Source organism: Neodiprion lecontei, chromosome 7, assembly GCF_021901455.1.
Source record: "Neodiprion lecontei isolate iyNeoLeco1 chromosome 7, iyNeoLeco1.1, whole genome shotgun sequence".
In the NCBI taxonomy this organism is placed as follows: Eukaryota; Metazoa; Arthropoda; class Insecta; order Hymenoptera; family Diprionidae; genus Neodiprion; species Neodiprion lecontei.
In genome coordinates, this window is record NC_060266.1 from 3,354,616 (window position 1) to 3,372,497 (window position 17,882).

At 36.8% G+C, this 17,882-nt stretch overlaps 1 long non-coding RNA gene across 1 annotated transcript in view; it reads left to right on the forward strand.

Annotated features, from left to right (window-relative positions):
• Positions 1–17,882, forward strand: part of LOC124295334 — a 55,670-nt gene that overhangs the window by 22,426 nt on the left and 15,362 nt on the right. The window contains exon 2 of the long non-coding RNA XR_006905251.1: positions 2,419–2,524. This is a non-coding gene — a long non-coding RNA (uncharacterized LOC124295334). The remainder of the gene's footprint in view (positions 1–2,418; positions 2,525–17,882) is intronic.

Here is a 17,882-nt window from a genome sequence, read left to right on the forward strand (position 1 = left end):
ATATGTAAAAGATTGAGGAAGATAATTGAGAAGTGACGAATTTTTACTTCGATTCGCAGGGTTGACATGAATAAATCGAGTTTCGAAATCAACTAAACATTGGGTCAGGTGAAATTAGTTGATATTAGTTTGAGGTTGATTTGAAATAAATAAATATCAAGCAAGACAACACTGAATGAATTGGAATGACGAAAGAACAATTTTGATGTACGAAGCAACTTGTGTAGTTCGGACTAACTTGATGGATAAAGAACACTTGTGTTACGTATAATAGTGATTGTGTCGATAGTGCAGTGATTGTTTCGTGACCTGTTACTTATTCAATATGTGCGAGTATTGGTTCAATCGATCGTTCAAATATTAGTTAATATGCTTAACTAAATATTGGCGGGAATAAACATTGACTTCAAATTAGTTGTATACTCGTTGAAATTAGCATAAATATTCGCTATAGGTATAATCGGTTGTGAGGCAATTATTATTAACGATTTACTCCGGATGGATGAAATTTTTACGTTCTATAATGCGATTAACGAATAAGAATATACTTCGATGATCGCTGATGATGAAATTAAATTTAACAAATAAGCTACAAAAAAAAAAAAAAAAAAAAAAACAAGGCTCACCTACAAAAGTTTCGTGGTTTTGAAATATGTAATTTTTTCAGGTACTTTAATTGCGGTTATTTTTTTCGAAGGAGTCGCTCTACTTTCGGATATTTCGCAATAGAGTTGACGTAAAAACAAACGAAACGATATATTTAATCGACAATAATTTACTGCCTGTCTTTTGTAAGGTATTTGCTAATGAAAAGCATGAGGTGTAGAACCCGTTTAGCACAGGTGTGACCCACATTTTTATGCCTTATTCTCTCTGTTATTTTCGCCTTTGTATGCTCCTCGATATCATTTTGCAATACGTATAATATACCTGCACACTTTTTATTATTCATCAATTGAACGAAATTGGTTTTCTTCGAACCATAAAACAATCAGATCAATTTATTGAAAAGAACTGAGACAACAGTGAATTGGTTTTTTGACATCGTTGTCTTGAAAAAAAAAAAAAAATAGCGTTACGTTTATATTGTTTATAATAAAACAAGCAACGTCGGGTACATTTGTCCACCTTAAACCCAGAAAACTTTTGACTGCCATGCGTAATTTTAAGAGCATTTGTGTAGATTTTCATTCCTCGGTTGGTAAATTTGATAAATTTCAACAACACCTGGTTTTCAATCAGTTGAAACAAATTGTTTGCGTATAAAAACGTATCGTTCAATGAATGGAAAAATTCGTTATTTGTGGATATTTTTCAAAAATAATTCACCTTCACGACGTTTAATTAGGATAATTGACGGAGTGTGCAGCACGTATGAATTCGCCATCATGCGTGCAAATCGGCGAGAAATATATTACGTGCAAACCTATTCGCACATGAATGTGTATCGCCCCCCAAGTATGCACACTTTATACGCTTATGGTTAATACACAAATGTGTATTTCGAGGTAAATAAATAAATATTTGGACACGACAGAGCAAAGCAACTCAAATATGTTCAACTAATGTCAGTGCCAGCATCATTTCTCTTTCTCTCTCTCTTTCTCTCTCTCTCTCTCTCTCTCTCTCGCTCTCTCTCTCCTTCCCCCTCTTTTCCGCCTCCGCCTTGTGCCCCGGTGTACTCTATCTCTCTATAAACTCAAACTTCTCCCTGGTAATTATGTACATCGATTGAAAATGAGCTGATTATAATAACTTTGTCGAACAGAAGCTCGTTTGAGTAATTATTGGACATGTGGTGTAGCATAATTTACCAAATTAGGTGTTTTATTAAAAAAAAAAAACTTTGTACTGTTCAACTATTCTGTAAGATGTAAACTGGAGAAAACGTTTTTCTTAAATATTTATGTCGAGAAACTTTTGGAGAAAATTACTTTATAATCGGTTATAGTTGTAATTCAATAATAGTTGAACTGTTGCTTGATCGGACTTATTAAATTTTATAAAGTAATGCGCTGTTATTCTATACCCAAGATTGTTATAATAAGACTGTTACTGTATTAATAGTGAAGCGAATCAAACAACTAGTTACAACTAATTGTTCAAAAGACAAGTCGAATACCAAAACAAGTACTAAATATTTTGCTGGAAAAAGAAAAAGTCGACAGTTCAAGAACGGATTTTGGATTTCAGTTTGAATCGCTTAGTTGTAGAAGAGAAAAAAAAAAAAAAATTGATAAAAATACTAACGCAACTAATTCGCCTGAAGGATATATTCCATAGAAGCTTTTTCCAAACAATGCATCAATCTTCTCCTCCCAAAACGATCGGCATATTCGTCGTGTTTATTTTTCAACACAAATGTTTATTTGAATTAGTATCCTGACTTTTATTGACAGCTGTCTTTTTTTTTTTCAGAGTTGCGTGCCTGTATTTTCCTACTTCAATTAACGAGGAATAATTTGTAGACGGGTCGGAGGAATTAGATGCGCTGCAAATTTGCCCGCGTATCACAGAGAGATCCGTAAGTATTATATTATACACCTATTTATAGTGTACCATATACTCACTCGCTTAGTTACTTACTTACTTACTTACTTACTCACTTACCCGCGTACTTGATACAATGCGAGGTACACACCTACTATGTACATACGTGTGTCGTACATTTACTTATATGCTTAGGCGTGTGTGCATACGTGTATTATGTGTAGAGGTATGTGCGGTGTCAACTCGGCAACGTTGACTCTGGTTATTTGGTTCTTGAATCATTCCCTCCTACCGTATTTATGCCTGTATATATATGCCTACATAATACCACATTGCAGGGCGTCGTCGTTTAGTTACATTGGCTAAACGTTTAGCGAATAATTCCCTACCAAACAGTAAAGTATGGTTAAATTGTAAACGCGTGCCGTTTAGTTGATATTACGCACGGATTAGGATCATCCAAGTTCCTTCGAAGTATAACCCATTCGCTATTTGGTACTTGGAATTCGAAATTAGTAGCTTCTGGTGTTTCAAAGTCGGATGAACTTTGTGGAAATAGTGAAGACTATTATTCCAGAGCATCTGAAAATTCTGATATTTAGCTTCGATGAATAAAATAGTAGAAACAACTGTAAAAATAGTGGTGTTTGTTGTGAAGATAGTTAGGCTCGTTTCATAGATAGTGAAAACTACTAATTACTAATTTTCTAAATATTACTTTTTCTACCCACGCGGTGCCTGAAATTCCGAATTAGTAGCTTCTATGCTTGAAATAGCAGTAACAACTATAAAAAAATATTGGTATTTACTATAAAAATAGTCAGTCTGACTTTGTAGATATTAGAAAACTACTGATTTCTAATCCTTTGTGCCAGAAAATTTTAAGTAGTATCGGATAGTAAAAATAACTATGAAACTAGTAACCTTCGCTACCCAAATACTCTGTCGAACTTTATAAATACCGAGAACTAATAGTTTCAAATTTCTTTATAACTGTCTCAAAATTGCGATAATTGTACCAGCGGTGAGTGCAGACAAGAAAAAAAAAAAAAAACTGAAACGCCAGAAGGAAAGGAACAACTAATCGTGATATTAATTTCTAATACATCACAATTGTTGTATTAAAAAAATTGAAAAACATTTCAACCCTGTCGACATTTTTAATCGCGCAAATGAAGGAAAATTGTCGGAAAATTTGTGTGAAAAAAAAAAAAAAATTACCACGTCTAAATTCTCGGCGCTGGTGTTGTAACCTACACCTTATACCTTACACATTACGCGTATTCGTCGAGTCGCATGAGTACATCTATCTTATCAGTAGAGAGCCGCTAGCTCGCGCGCCTTATCAAGCCAACGTATTTATGGGGTAGGATATTTCGGTATATAGCTGGAAGAGAACCGAGCTTCTACGATAGCGACGCGGTGTGAATTCATCGCTCGCTCTCCTCACCTCACAATCTCATCAAGCCTTATACGCTAACTAACGAGTCACGAGCAGCTAAAAGCTGATCATCTGTGTAGTTGCGTTGCGAGAATTAATATGACGACAAGAAAATGAATACATTATTTTTGCTCCCTCTTCTGCTTGTTGTTATTATTATTATTATTATTATTATTATTATTATTATTATTATAAATATTGATTCTCTAATGTTTGTTATTTTTCACTCCTTTTTTTTTTTTTTTTATCTACAATTGATACAATTCATAGATTTTTTTACAGACCTTGCGTGGGAACTTCACAAATGAATTTTTTTTTTTTAAATCACTCGGCCGGATTATTTGACATTTTGAGAACGAGAAAAGTTGGAATATTCTTTTTTCGCTTAAAATTTATAAAACCATTATTTTTCCACTCACTCCATTCAACATTTCTTTTTCATAATTACAGCAGTTATTATCGCGGTTTAAGTTTCGTTAAAATATTGGGTATCTTTTTTTTTTTTTTTTTATTATCATCATTATTTTGACGCAAAAGTACCTACGAGAAAAAAATTTACTGTAAATTTGTTCACACTCGTGTTACAAATATTTCCGAACAGTTTGAACGAAGAATTTTAAATTGAGATGAAACGAAATGTGCCTAGAAAATGTTAAAGAAATTAAAACAAGGTTGTTGGTTCCTTAGTCGTGCAATAAAACGAAGCGAAACGAAACTGATACTGAAATTGTAAATGAAACGAAATTCGAGTCTACAAAAGTTTGCCATTAATATATGATATTTTTTAAATAAGGCAATTTTTCACGCTTCACCTACCTCGCATACCTTTCGTACGGTTTGCACAAGTGTTACTCTCTGTATGTTCACCGTATTTCGACCCGTGCCTACAACGTCGTTGTGTCGATTGCACATCCATACACACGCGACGATGTACTTGTTACAATATTCAGTCAGGAGCTGTAAATTACAATACCTGTCCTGTAAATATATTTTTCTTCAATTAGCAACAATCACAAACGAAAAATTAATGTATTCTCATACGTACCTCGCAAAATTTTGACGGCTACATAAAATTGGTCGAACATAATGCGTGGTTTATATTCGGCAAGTGAAGAGAGCAAGAAAACTGAAACGAAAAAGAAAGGATAGATGAAAAAAAAAAAAAAAAATTTAATATTCCATCGGAACGTCAGGTATAAATGATGAAACGTGCGTGGTTCGATAAAAAATTATTCATACCATTATAGAATAATTTCGACAGTTCATAGTCAATGAAAATAATCTCGAAGTTGGTATAATTTTGTTGAAAAATTTTAACCCTGTGTTTCGTTGAATTTTCTGCTTAATTTTACATTACTTAAAAATTATCTAACGCAATCTTTTCTTTCACCTCAAACTTTTTTTTTTTAACAATTTTATACACTATATATATATATATGGTTGCAAATTCCGGCATTGAGAATCGTTGAGAATTTTCCTACGTGGGAATTGATAATGTATTTAACACTGCGTATCTTACTTTTGCTAAGATAAGATTTCCCAAGTTTTATTTATATATACATACGTATATATTATAAATTACTGTACCGTGTAACCTGCGTACATATGTACCTGTGCCTATACACTCATTATATTTCTGTCAGTGGCTCAGATATTTACAGATTTTTACCGCACGTATTATATGTAATATACTTCACCCGTATCTTTAATTATCTGCATATATAGGTGTGCACATTTATTATCGCCAAGACTCTTTCGCATTTAATTCAGTCATGTGCTATGTTACGTCACGTCCTGTACAGTCAGCCTCTCTACAGGTATATATATCGCAACACGCTTTGCTCCACGATTTATCTGCAAAATTTATAGGAATAATATATTCGATGTCTGATATCTTACGTTATTCGTAATATAAACATCAATCATTGCGATATCGGTGAGTTTTTCGGGAAAATTGTTGATCGAAGGAGGAAACGAAACTTCAAAATATAAATAAATAAATAAATAAATAAAAAATTCGTAATTACGAAATGAAAGAAACACAAACATTCAAATTCCTATTTCATCGATTCAAGGTAAAAAATTGCAATATTTTTACAAGTATCAGTGATCTTACAATTCTGTAATAATAATAGCTCAGAGCTGAGAAAGATTTGTTGTTAACATTTTATTACTAAATTCGCTAGTTTGAATACAGAACACCGTCACACTCTAATGCACAAACATGGAGAAAAAGAAAAGAGCAGAGGTAAAAGTGGAAGGTGTAAGTTGTTAAATTAGTCTAAGTGGGGAACAGGTAGCCCGAAATATCTGGTTAGATCTATTAGAACGAATTAAGTAACCTGCTATCCAAATAGACGTATAGTAACGTTGGTGAAATATCACTCATCTCACTCACTTGAGAGTCGGTGGTTCACAAAGATACGAACCGTATCTCCGCCCCCCCGTTATTAGTCCTCTTAAACCTTGCGGGTTAGTTGGATATTATACCTAGGTAATAATATATAACGTTCACATATGTTTCGGTACACTGAGAAAAATTTTTATTTCCGGTTAGCGCTCAGTCCTTAACTATTTTCATTTTTTACCAAAATCGAAAAATATAGTTCCAGGTAGAAAATGAAAATTAGTTTTCCAGCTGTTACCGGAAAGTCTAGTATCCGTTGCTATTCTTTCTCATTACGATCGCTGTTGCTATATTTTCTTGCAACCGTTGCGAAAATTTAACGCTCGTGCAAGAATAAATTGACGTTAAAGCCTTGTTTAATTAAAAAAGTAGAGTAAACCTCAGAAACTGATTTTGCGTTGCAATAACCAAAAAAGAATCGACGATAGCGCAAAATGTTTACGCGTACCTCGTTTTTCGTAATTCCAACAATATTCGAACAGTATTTTTTGACGATACCTGTTTTACTAATTTTTCTAGTTACTATAACAAATGACATTTTTCTTAGCGTACCTCAACTCTCTTCTATACAACGATTTTGTGTTTTTCTTTTAGCTGTAAAAGAAAACCTGAGATATAAAGGAATAAATTTGAATCTTGAGAAAGAAGAAAAAAAAATTAATGTAATGTCCAAAATATGTAATTGAGCAAACAGAAAAAATAGTTGGCGACCAAATTGATACTTTAAAGTTGCTCGTAGATGATGTTACTTTTATCAAGTCGAATTCCAAGTGCTGTGATTTCGGTGAAGTGTTTTTATTCAAGTAAACTTTGTTTTGAACAAATATGGCCAGTCGATCGATTCGTCTAAATGGGGTAAATAGTTACGGAGAATTTTTTTTCTCCTTCTTCGATGCTTCTGTATACATAGTCAATTAATTGAATATGAGAAAAAAAATTTAAGTGAAAGTCACAGAGTAAATAAAAACTATTTGATCGAAATTTTTTTTACGTGTACAAAATATCGGGTACTGTAATTTATATAATTATGAATGTTATGATGTCTCAGATTGGCTTTATAATTTTTTCTGATGAAAGTTCAGGACGAAAATCGGAATGGCAATTTCTCGATCTGCGAAAACTGGAAAAAACCGACTTTCTAAAATCCGAAAAAATTCAGAAAAATCTTATAAAATGTAGCAAAATTTTTGACACCTATAGAAAATTGAGATTTCATAATTTCGAAAGATTGAACTAGAAAAATGATTAAAAAAAAATGATTAATACTGGATTGCATTTTTTTTTTTTGGTTGTCTTATTTATTCTTTAAAGTTATGAAATCTCCATCTTCTAACAAGCTTAGATTTTTTTTTTATATTTTATAATATTTTCCCGAATTTTTTCAGATATTAGAAAGTGGGGTTTTTTTTTATTCAAGTTTTTAAATCATACTTCAAATACGCCGATTCGAAAAATTCTAAAAAATAAAAAGGCGATTGCGTTTCTCGTCATGTATAATACTTTTATACGCAGACTATATAATAATAAAAACGCGTGGGTGCATAATTATTTCGAAGTGGAATAATTCGAGGGGTTCGCCAAATGATCGGCAAATAATTGCGGATTAAATGAAAATTATATATATGTATGATTTTTAATGGTTTCTCGGTAGGTATATACGAAATCGCGTGAATAAGAAGAAGAAGTATAAGAAGAGGGCTCGAATGGCGATAAGAACAATGAAATAGTGTTGGGCGGCGTTAATTTAAGAATCTTCCTCGTTAGTCGAATCATTTCCACATCGTTGAGCTTCCGTTTCGTTCAGTTTCGTACTTTGGCGCTGTACGCGGGTTGATACAATTAATTACGAAGTCGCAGAACGATTCTTCCCGTGTATATGCAATGCATATATATACATATACATATATATATATATATATATATATATATATATATATATATATATATATATATATATATATATGTATGTGTGTGTGTGTGTGTGTGTGTGTGTGTGTGTGTGTGTGTGTGTGTGTAGACACCCTCGCGTATACCTTTAGCTAAGTCAAGTTTCCCTAATGAAATAAGAGCGACTCGTTTGCTGCTGATTTTCGTCTCATTTAATTTTTTTTTTTTTTTTTTTGATCTCATTACTCTTCAGTTTGTTTCGTTTCGATGAGGAAATTATTCCTCCGTTTGTTCCGGATATCGATGGCAATTAGGTGAGCAATCAGTTAATTAATCAATTGGCTAATTAAAACACCACCTCGAATAACGATTTAGAAGTTCAACCCCTCGCGGCCAATATCGCAATTTTGCTAATTCAATATCCTCGCGGCGTTCGAGAGGAAAGAAGAGAAGAAGAAAAATAGAGATAGGGAGAGAGAGAGAGAGAGAGAGAGAGAGAGTTCTCGCATTATAATTTTTTTATTTTCATCAATTATCATCGTCGTCGTTGTTATTTTGATTCGTGACTGTGATTATTTATACCGAAGTATGTATCATTTGTTTATACGCGTAACTCTCGTGCCTGTTTCTTGGTAAAACATATTATAGTAAGTATACTCAATGTTACATACTGTACATATCCGAGAATAGTTATCCATTTTTCTTATCTACGCGTCTCTCGGGCTGTCAGTAAACCATTCGGATAACCAAACACTCCTCGAGTCTTCAAAGAGGGGCCGCTCATTTTTTTTCTTACAAGTCCAGGAAGTTCACTTTTTTAATTTTTATTATTCAATCTCGTACCCAAGGTACGCACACCTTATTCCTACGCCTCCAGCCTTCCACTACATTCCGTTGTCGCAACCTAACGGTTTGGATTGTAACACGCCCTGCTATATTATACTTTTCAAGACCTTTTTTTCTTCGCTTTTTCCTACTATTTAATTCCTTTTCTTTCGTACATGTTTTTCCAACAGAATTGTTTCACATTCTGAAAACAGTTATTCAATGTTAAACTACACATTTAAATAGTTGTACTGAAAATTTTAATAGTAATAAACAGTTGTAATTGTAAACTCTGACAGTTTGTACTGGTTTAAATAATTGAATTGAATATTGTAATCGGATCGAGTGGGTAAATTAGAAGTATTAGTTGTTTGAAATAATTGAGTTGCAAATTTGACTAGATTCCAATTCGTCGTATAGTTGCAATGATACTTTCTATTGTATTGATAAATTCAAATAGTTGAACTGTAAACTCAGATAGTTTGAAATAGTTGAATTGTAAGTTCCGATAATTTGAAATACTTTAATTGTAAGCTCGGATAGTCTGAAATAGTTTAATTGTAAGTTTGGATAGTTTGAAATAGTTGAATTGCAAGTTCCGATAATTTGAAATACTTGAATTGTAATTTCGGATTGTTTGAAATAGTTGAATTGCAGAATCGAATTATCTTCAACAGGTTGAGTGATTGGATTGAAAATTAAAATAGTTTCGAATAGTTCCGAACAGTGTCTTTATACTGGCTAAAAAAATCCCTCTTTCTCAATCGAATCAGGATCAACTCGAAAATCCGTTTGATTTGAAATCTTTCGTATCCTGAATTTTTAATCCGTCGTACGTCTCTCCCGTGTTTTTCTTTTTTAATGTTTTTTTTTTTTCTTTTTGTTTGTCCCGTCTTTCGAAACGCTTCTTTGTTTGCATGCAACCCCGCGCCTTATCGCCAGCGATTCATTACGTGTTAAACCGGGTGGCCTCGATTCGCGCGACACCCCCTTACACGTTGAAGCCTAGAAGGTGGAAGTGGAGGTGGAGGTGCGGAGTATCCGAGTATCCCACATGCACGGAAGGCTGGAGGGCGGATGTTTGGTTAAGGAGGGTGAACGCGACGAACGGGACGTACGGGCGAGATCTCGCTACGGCATAAAATATTAAAACTTACCCCTGCTGACTTCTCCTGCTGCTACTGCTGCAGAAACGAGAAACTTTCTTGAGCCAAGTTACTGCGTGTATATATATATATATGCATAAATTCGCACACCTTAAATCGATAACGAACGCCAAATTACAACTGCGGCTTAAATCGTGCAGCATAAATACTGTCTGTTTTAGATAGAAACATTTTTATTATTGTTTAAAATATATTTCATCATATTTCGCTCCTTGAGAGTTCGAAATATCATTTTTACATAAATAAATTTGCAGAAAGCAACGATAAACTTAAAATTTTATCATAAAAATCGAAACATCAATTGCTTTGAAAATTGTGATATCTTCACGTCTATGCAAGTTTAATTGGTGATTTTTCCACCATGAAAAACTAAAACGAGGTTCATAGAAATATTGAAGTTTGATATGTTTAACTGATTCTTGTTTCATGCTCTTCAGTTTTGTTCAGCTACTATAATGGACTAAAGAATTCAAGAGGAATTCGTGAATTCGAATTGATGAAATTTTGAAACTTGTATAAGTGTGAAAAAAAAATGTGAAATTGAGTTGTTTAAAAATCGTAAAAAAAAAGAAAATTAATTTCATCATTCCGAGGAGGAAGAACGTTATTCCTGTAAGGTGAAATCGAATTGCAAAAGCTTCCTTCAACCTCTGCATCGGTGATTAATTATTGAACAAATTTCGGGTTGACTGTCTAGGTTACGTTAAATTATGTTTGGTGAGTTTATAAAGCAGAAAATTAAATTGAATAAAAAGAATCATTTCGAAATGAAGAGTGAGGCAACGGTATAATCACCAAATAACGATCAGTTGGACTCGGAGCGAGCATTTCGGCAAGTTGAGAAGAGCGAGGGCGGGTCAACGGAGGCGAGAGATCAAGAGAGATCAAACTCGAGAGGGATGAGACCAGGACGGAGGAGAAGGGGGAAGGTGAAAATACGTGGGGGGTCGACGGCACCTTGACTCTCTCTCTCTCCCTCTCTCTTCATATATATATATATATATATATATATACATGTAGTATAGCTAATTACACGGGACCGGGATCAATTCCGGACGTGGATAATGAATTTTTTACGACCCCTCAACAACGCGGAGATAGCAACGACCAAGGAACGACCAACGTCCGTGTCCGATGAGGTCGGGTATTGAGCCGGATCGCAATGCGCATCAAACCCCGGCGTGCCGCAAAGTGAAGGCAATGTACCCGCATCGTAACGCGGTGCGTAAGGCACAGACTTGAGTTTGTCTCGGGAAGGCATAGAATTCATTAACCCTTTTTTTTACTCCCGAAAGCCGGAGGTCGTAAAAAAAAAAAAAAAATTTCAAGGCACCGGGCGAATTAACTTCGTCAAAGGTCGAACTATCTGGGATCAGAATTGTCGGTATTGAGGGTAATTATTTCGAAAATCCATTCGTCGAAATACAGTAGAAATTATAAATATTGTAAAGATAGTTTTTTTGACTATTCGTGTAGTCGATTGCGTAGTAATTGATCGATAGTTTTACGATATTTAATTGATATTATCGGTATAGTTACTCCAACTATGTTACATAGTTGTCGCAAAATCTCGATGAATTTTCTAGCCTTGTAATTTATGCTGTTAAATTGACTACTATTCGACTTAATATCTTGAAAATTTCTGGATTCTGAACCTTAATGGACGTGTCTCTTTTATTCTCTTAATAGTAAATCGAAGTCAAAATAACTTAAAGTATGTTTCAAACTACATTTTCAACCGTTTATAACCTGGCTTTTAAAAGCACTAAAGCCTTCAGACAAAGTTCAAAATTGATAGAAACCTTGAACCTGACAATTGGAATCAGCTTAAATTCGTCATAATTTGTCAATCGGTCAAAAATTGTTGAAATTTTTTTTTTCCGTCTCGCTGTACGAAGCTCCCAATTTGCGATTACGGTTCTGGTCGAAAATTTTTTCATTTTCAAGATCCGTTCAGTGTCGGGTTTTCTTTTTCTAATAACTCCGATAGACGATTACAAAAAATGGCTAACGATAAAAAGTCAGAGTCGGAATTTAAAGCAGGAACAAAAAGATGATCAGCACCGTTGGTTTCCACGCCTGAATCCGCGATGGCGCGTAGCTCGCATCGGCGATCGTAGTTTGCTAGCTCGGAGCTCGGAGCTCGAGGGAATTCAGGGTCCCTTCTGCGCTATAAGCGGGCTGTTTGCTCAATCCATACTACCCATCGGCTGCCCCTCACCGACCTTATTCGCCCTTATATCGGTTCTTATATATCCACCCTGCATCCACCCATCTAGCCATACACCCGGTCGATTATCGATCGCTTTCACGTCCTTCGCTTACTTAGGTAGGTAAGTATAGGTACGTAAGAGACTTATACCCGTGTATGCGAATCCATGGACGTGGTGGAAACACGCCTCTGCTGAAAATATCTGTCTCTAAAAAGAAAAAAGGAACAAAAATATCAAAAGTTCTCTGAAACTAACCGTCGTAAATAGGGTATCAATCGTACCTAATATTATTTTTCATCTTATAAAGGAATGATTATGTCTGAAAGTGATCTAAAGCTATCGATGGTAAATTTAAGAACGATTTCTAAGATGAACGAGAAATCTCTACAAATACCTCAAAACAGTCGACGAAGAGTTGAAAATTATAACCACAGGTGAAGAAAGGCTCAGAATGGTCAAATGTGTTAAAAAATTACCAAAACTAGGTACCAGATCAACTTTGTACTCTCTTAGTTTTGATTTTCAATTCAGACCAGTTGGGATTCACGTACGATATGTCAAGTCATGGAGCTGCACGGATTGATAACTAACTACGTAGATGCCGGTAGTAAGAGTTCAAAGTTCATCTGAATCAGCGTCTCGAGGCGTTACGGTTAGAGTACAGTAATACAGTGTAACAATTGAGTGGAAAATACTGGAACTGAGAAACTTTAAGTGGAAAATCGAACGTGCAAAGTACGCCGTGAAGCAGCTAATGCGTGAGCTTTACAAATAACGCGAGATAAACTTTTACCGCAGTCGGGACGAAAATACGGCGATAGAGATAGAATGTTACACTGATTGTAAAAGCGCATGCATATTGGCTTTGGCGATAAACATACTTTGCGCCGTCTCTACCTACGACTGAGTCGTGAACTACGAACTCTGAACTCCGACCTTCAGACTCGTCCCAAGCGCAGTTCTGAGTTCGAAAACGCGAAAGCCACGTTCTATCAGGTGACTAAACGTATCAACGCGCACGGGTCAACTGGATACACACATTTATCTAATTTTTCTTCGATTTTCGTATCGTCTACCGTTTTATTCCGTTCGATGACAATGCAAAGGTAATTATCGACAAATATTCCAGGAATAGACTGTCTTAGCCAATTCTTTGGGTTTATTTACTTTTTGATAACGTGGAAAGGAACTCAGGCGAGTCTAATTTAACCTTATTTGACTGAGTGACTAATGAAGCATCAGGATGAATCAACCCACGCTGCAACTGAAGAATGACTACATTATTTTCCGATCGCTTAATTCAACCGTCAGCATCTCTTTCGGTGTCCAGTTATACAGAAAACAAAGTCGATTTCGTTTCGTTTTCCCAAGAATCATCACGCCGAATGACGAGTTTTCTCGTCCAAGCTATTGCTGACTTTCGGATGAATCCAACGATTCCTCGTTCAACGAATTCTGTTGAATGGTTCTCGAGATATCGTAATTTGAAGTTTTGACGTGACAGGAGCCACGCGGACAGCGGTCAGCGGCCGGCTGTTCGTGCGGCTCGTGCCCCGTCGAAATTTCAAATCGCGATATCTCTGGAACGGCTCATCCGATTCGGAAGAACGAAAGGTCATTGACTTCGTCTCGACTTCAGCTACAACGTGAGCATTGAAAGACCCATCGATACGAGAAGCACCGCCTAGCTTGTCCAGAGAGCCTTGTATACACGCTCTGAAACAAGTCGCAAGTGACGTAAGTGTCCGCTTAACGAGACCCGCTGGTAGTTTACGCGTGCAAACGGAGCGCGAGACTGAAAATCGTTGAATAATTAAACGATGTATGAAAGCGCTCTGAGCTTTAATTGGCGCACTTTGTTAGGCATATGGTCAGCTGGTGCAGGGCTAGGCTGTGACCTGTCTATGGGTACAAACGGCGGGATTGATACGAGCACGCAACCTTCGTGCGAGTCTAATATCGCGACCGGGTAACAGGTACACGATATTGCGCGGTTCCTTCGCTGGCTCGTAAGTCATGCCAGATTATGATACAACCCTGCCGAGCAACGGCATATGGTCATCCGTGCAGCCTGCGGCCGAGCCGAAGGCCAAGGGGTTACGGCCATTAACAGGCGCCGAAATCCAGCCTGAGATTTACACCCGCATCGCGTGCTTAACTCTGCAATTCGGCATTTAGACTTTTCGATATTGCACGCGAATAAAGAGATACAGGTGGTACTTGATGGGCAAAAAATTCGCGGGTGTAAAACTGGACACAAAAATTAGAATCACAGACGTAGTTGATAGTTTATTAATACTTGAGTAAAAGCAAAAATTATTCTCAGGTTGTGAATTTTTCATTATACTCAATACACGTCAGTCTTACAGCAGCAATAAAGCTCGAGGGATTAAATAATCAAATTTCAAAAGTGGAACCGAAAACAACGACGGAAAATTAAACGAAATCCCTTTGTACGTACAAAATGGCGAATCGATGAAGCGTAACGGATTTCTGAATACGTATCCGTGTGTCTGTGTAATAATACTGCGATATTTGCGTGGCTAGGTTCGACATATGGTGCCGGGACATTTCGTCCACCCATATTGCAGAGGTGAAAGTAGTCGTAATACCACCGTAAACACGCAGAAGCATTTATTATCTATACAAATCGTATCAAAATGATCTTTGAACACGGGGTGCTAACCCCGATTAACCCCGAATGAATATCACCGTAATGACCGTGAAAAATGAATCGTTGTACTTTTTCGATACCGATCTCGATCCCTAGCTACGTGATGTATGTAAACGATTTCCCAATTCATATTACCACACCTACGAGACAAATGTTTTCATGTTATTATAAATCATATCGCCAAGTAAGTGCCTACTGATATTCGTTATGCGTTTTTCAATCAATTTCTACACAGTTTTTGATATTACGGTATATTGGTACAATTTTTCATCGTAAAAATCACACTGATTGCCACTTTTCTCGATTTTATCATAATTTATCTAGGTGCCTATGAAACTGGATAAATACCTATTACGGTGTTCTGAACAAGAAAAATAATTTTCTTTTTCAAACGTGCATCAAAATTTAGGTATAACATCTGAACTAGAATATCTATCGTAGTATTTTTTTTACAGAGCGTGAAATTTCCTGTAAGAATCTGCATTTAAATAGTTAACAAGTTAAACCGTTTAGGGGGAAAAAAATTCAAATTTTTCCAAGTTTTTTTTTACAATTTGTCATGTCTAAATGGAAATTGGCAATACAAAACAGGCGCCTTTAAATATCAATATTAATAGCTCATATTTGGTCGAGATATTCTATATCATATATTAATCTATCGAAATTCTGTAGCGCGTTTGGAAAAAACAAGAAGAAAAAAAAAAAAAAAAAAAATTGTTCACCCCAACGAATACGATTAAAAAACTATCTAAGCGTGGTTTTTTCTCGGGATGGAAAACAAGCAACCGCGTCGAGTCAAATTTCCCACAACACTCGAGTCCGGTCGGTTCGGCGCGTCGATGGGGCCTGTTTAAAAATCAATTACACCCAACAAGCGAGAGTTAATCGCACCAGAAGTGACCAGAAAATCGAGGGTTGCATTTTCTGTCTCAAGTATCACACACGATTTTATCTCCCTCTTTGAGTAAGTTCGAAAATCGTTCACGCGAGTTTAAGAGGACCCTGTCCCTCCCTCCCTCCCTCCCTCCCCCCCCTCTCTCCCTCTCTCTCTTTCTCACTTGGTCCAGCGGTTCCGAAACCGCATCGCGAATTCCCCGAGGGCAAATATCTCCCGACTATGAATCCTCTCGGGCTCTTCCGATTAATAAAGAATTTCCCATGCGCTGGACGTATGTCTCGAAACCGATTTCATCCCCTACCTCCCTTATTTCTTTCAACGTCGCGGGTGTTTTGACAGGGCGGCGAAGACACGTGTGCGGCGAAATGAGCGCAGCTCTAAAAAATCCCCGTCGTAGCGCCACGCGGAGAAACGTGCAGTTTGTAAAACATCGCGAGTCTCTTTGTTACTCGGACATTAGCCGACGCCGGGCGTCGTTCGAGACACGCGGCTTCTCTTTTGTTCCCCTTGTTGCGGCTCGAGAGCTTGCAGCGATTGATATCGTATACCCTGTTTATGTAACGCGTTTCGGCTACCCGGCTACGACTCCGTCTCAGATTTAGACCATTTCAATCCTCCCTTACTACGACAGAATTATACCTATGTTTGTCTAACCGCTTGTTCTCCAATCGACTCGTCCTAAGATCGATTGAAATTAATTCGATCCCTTTGTTTAAACACTCTCGGTCACGAAGTTCAACTTTTTAGTTTACCTGAGAATGCAAAGAAATTCAGGATTTTGTATAGAATGTAAAAAATTTAAATCAGTCGTATCTCCCACAATTATTTTTCGATGGAAAAACGCATGGTTTATTAATTTGTTGCTTCCCTGTCAATTTATACATACCATGGATTAAATTTTTTCAAGCGTAGATCCAATTCGGTTTCACGCGATTTTTCGACACCCTTTACTCGAGCTTTTTTCGATCAATCGATTAATCGGAATGCAGCTTCGGTTGATTTTTTTTTTTTTTGTCGATTAATCGTTCTTCCGACTAATCGATCAATCAAAATTGCCCAGAATAATAATTCCGCAGGTCAATCGGTACATGAATCAAAATCGATATTTCGATCAATTGAAAAACCGCCTGATCGAAAAACTCGATTAATCGAACAATCGAACCGCCCTACCAAAAACAAAAAAAAAAGGCTTAAATTCAAGGCATAACCTGTTTTCCTCTCATTGTCAGGCGAATAAATCAGGAGGCTCGGTTGTATAAAATCTCGCTTCTCGCTGCCGCAGACTTGACGTCACAAACGATTCGAATTGATGAATTTATTTTGAAAATGGTAGCTTTCGACCCCCCGTCGGGCTCGCATCTAATTCCTGGGGTTTTCGAGTGTCCGACGTCGGCGTCGAGACGCGGTGCCGTCGGCGTTTACACGGCGCCCAGCTGTGCCCCCCCCCCCCTTTTTCCTTGCTCGAATACCCCTTGAGTCTGCGATGGGGGGGGGGATTTCTGTCGTCCCTATTCCCCGTGGCTAACCACCACCGGGGGCAGAGGGGGTAGTTTGAAGAAGAGGAAGGGGGGGGGGTGGCACGCGCCCCCTCGTTGTGTACCCTCGACGTATAAAACTCGCTTGCCACCTGCTCCATTCAAAGGGTATCATTCAATTACCTAATATACGTACCCTGTCCACCACCACCACCATGATTTTCACCACGCGATACGGTCAGATAAGATTTATCTAATAAACTCGTCGAGTTGATCGGGGACAATGATCGGGGCCCTCCGTTGCGTTTTAATATCGTTGGCAAAGTTGCTGACGTTTTAATTATATTTATTGTTTTCATCCCGCTGATTTTACGCCTGTTAATGTTTTTATTTTTACTCCGACATT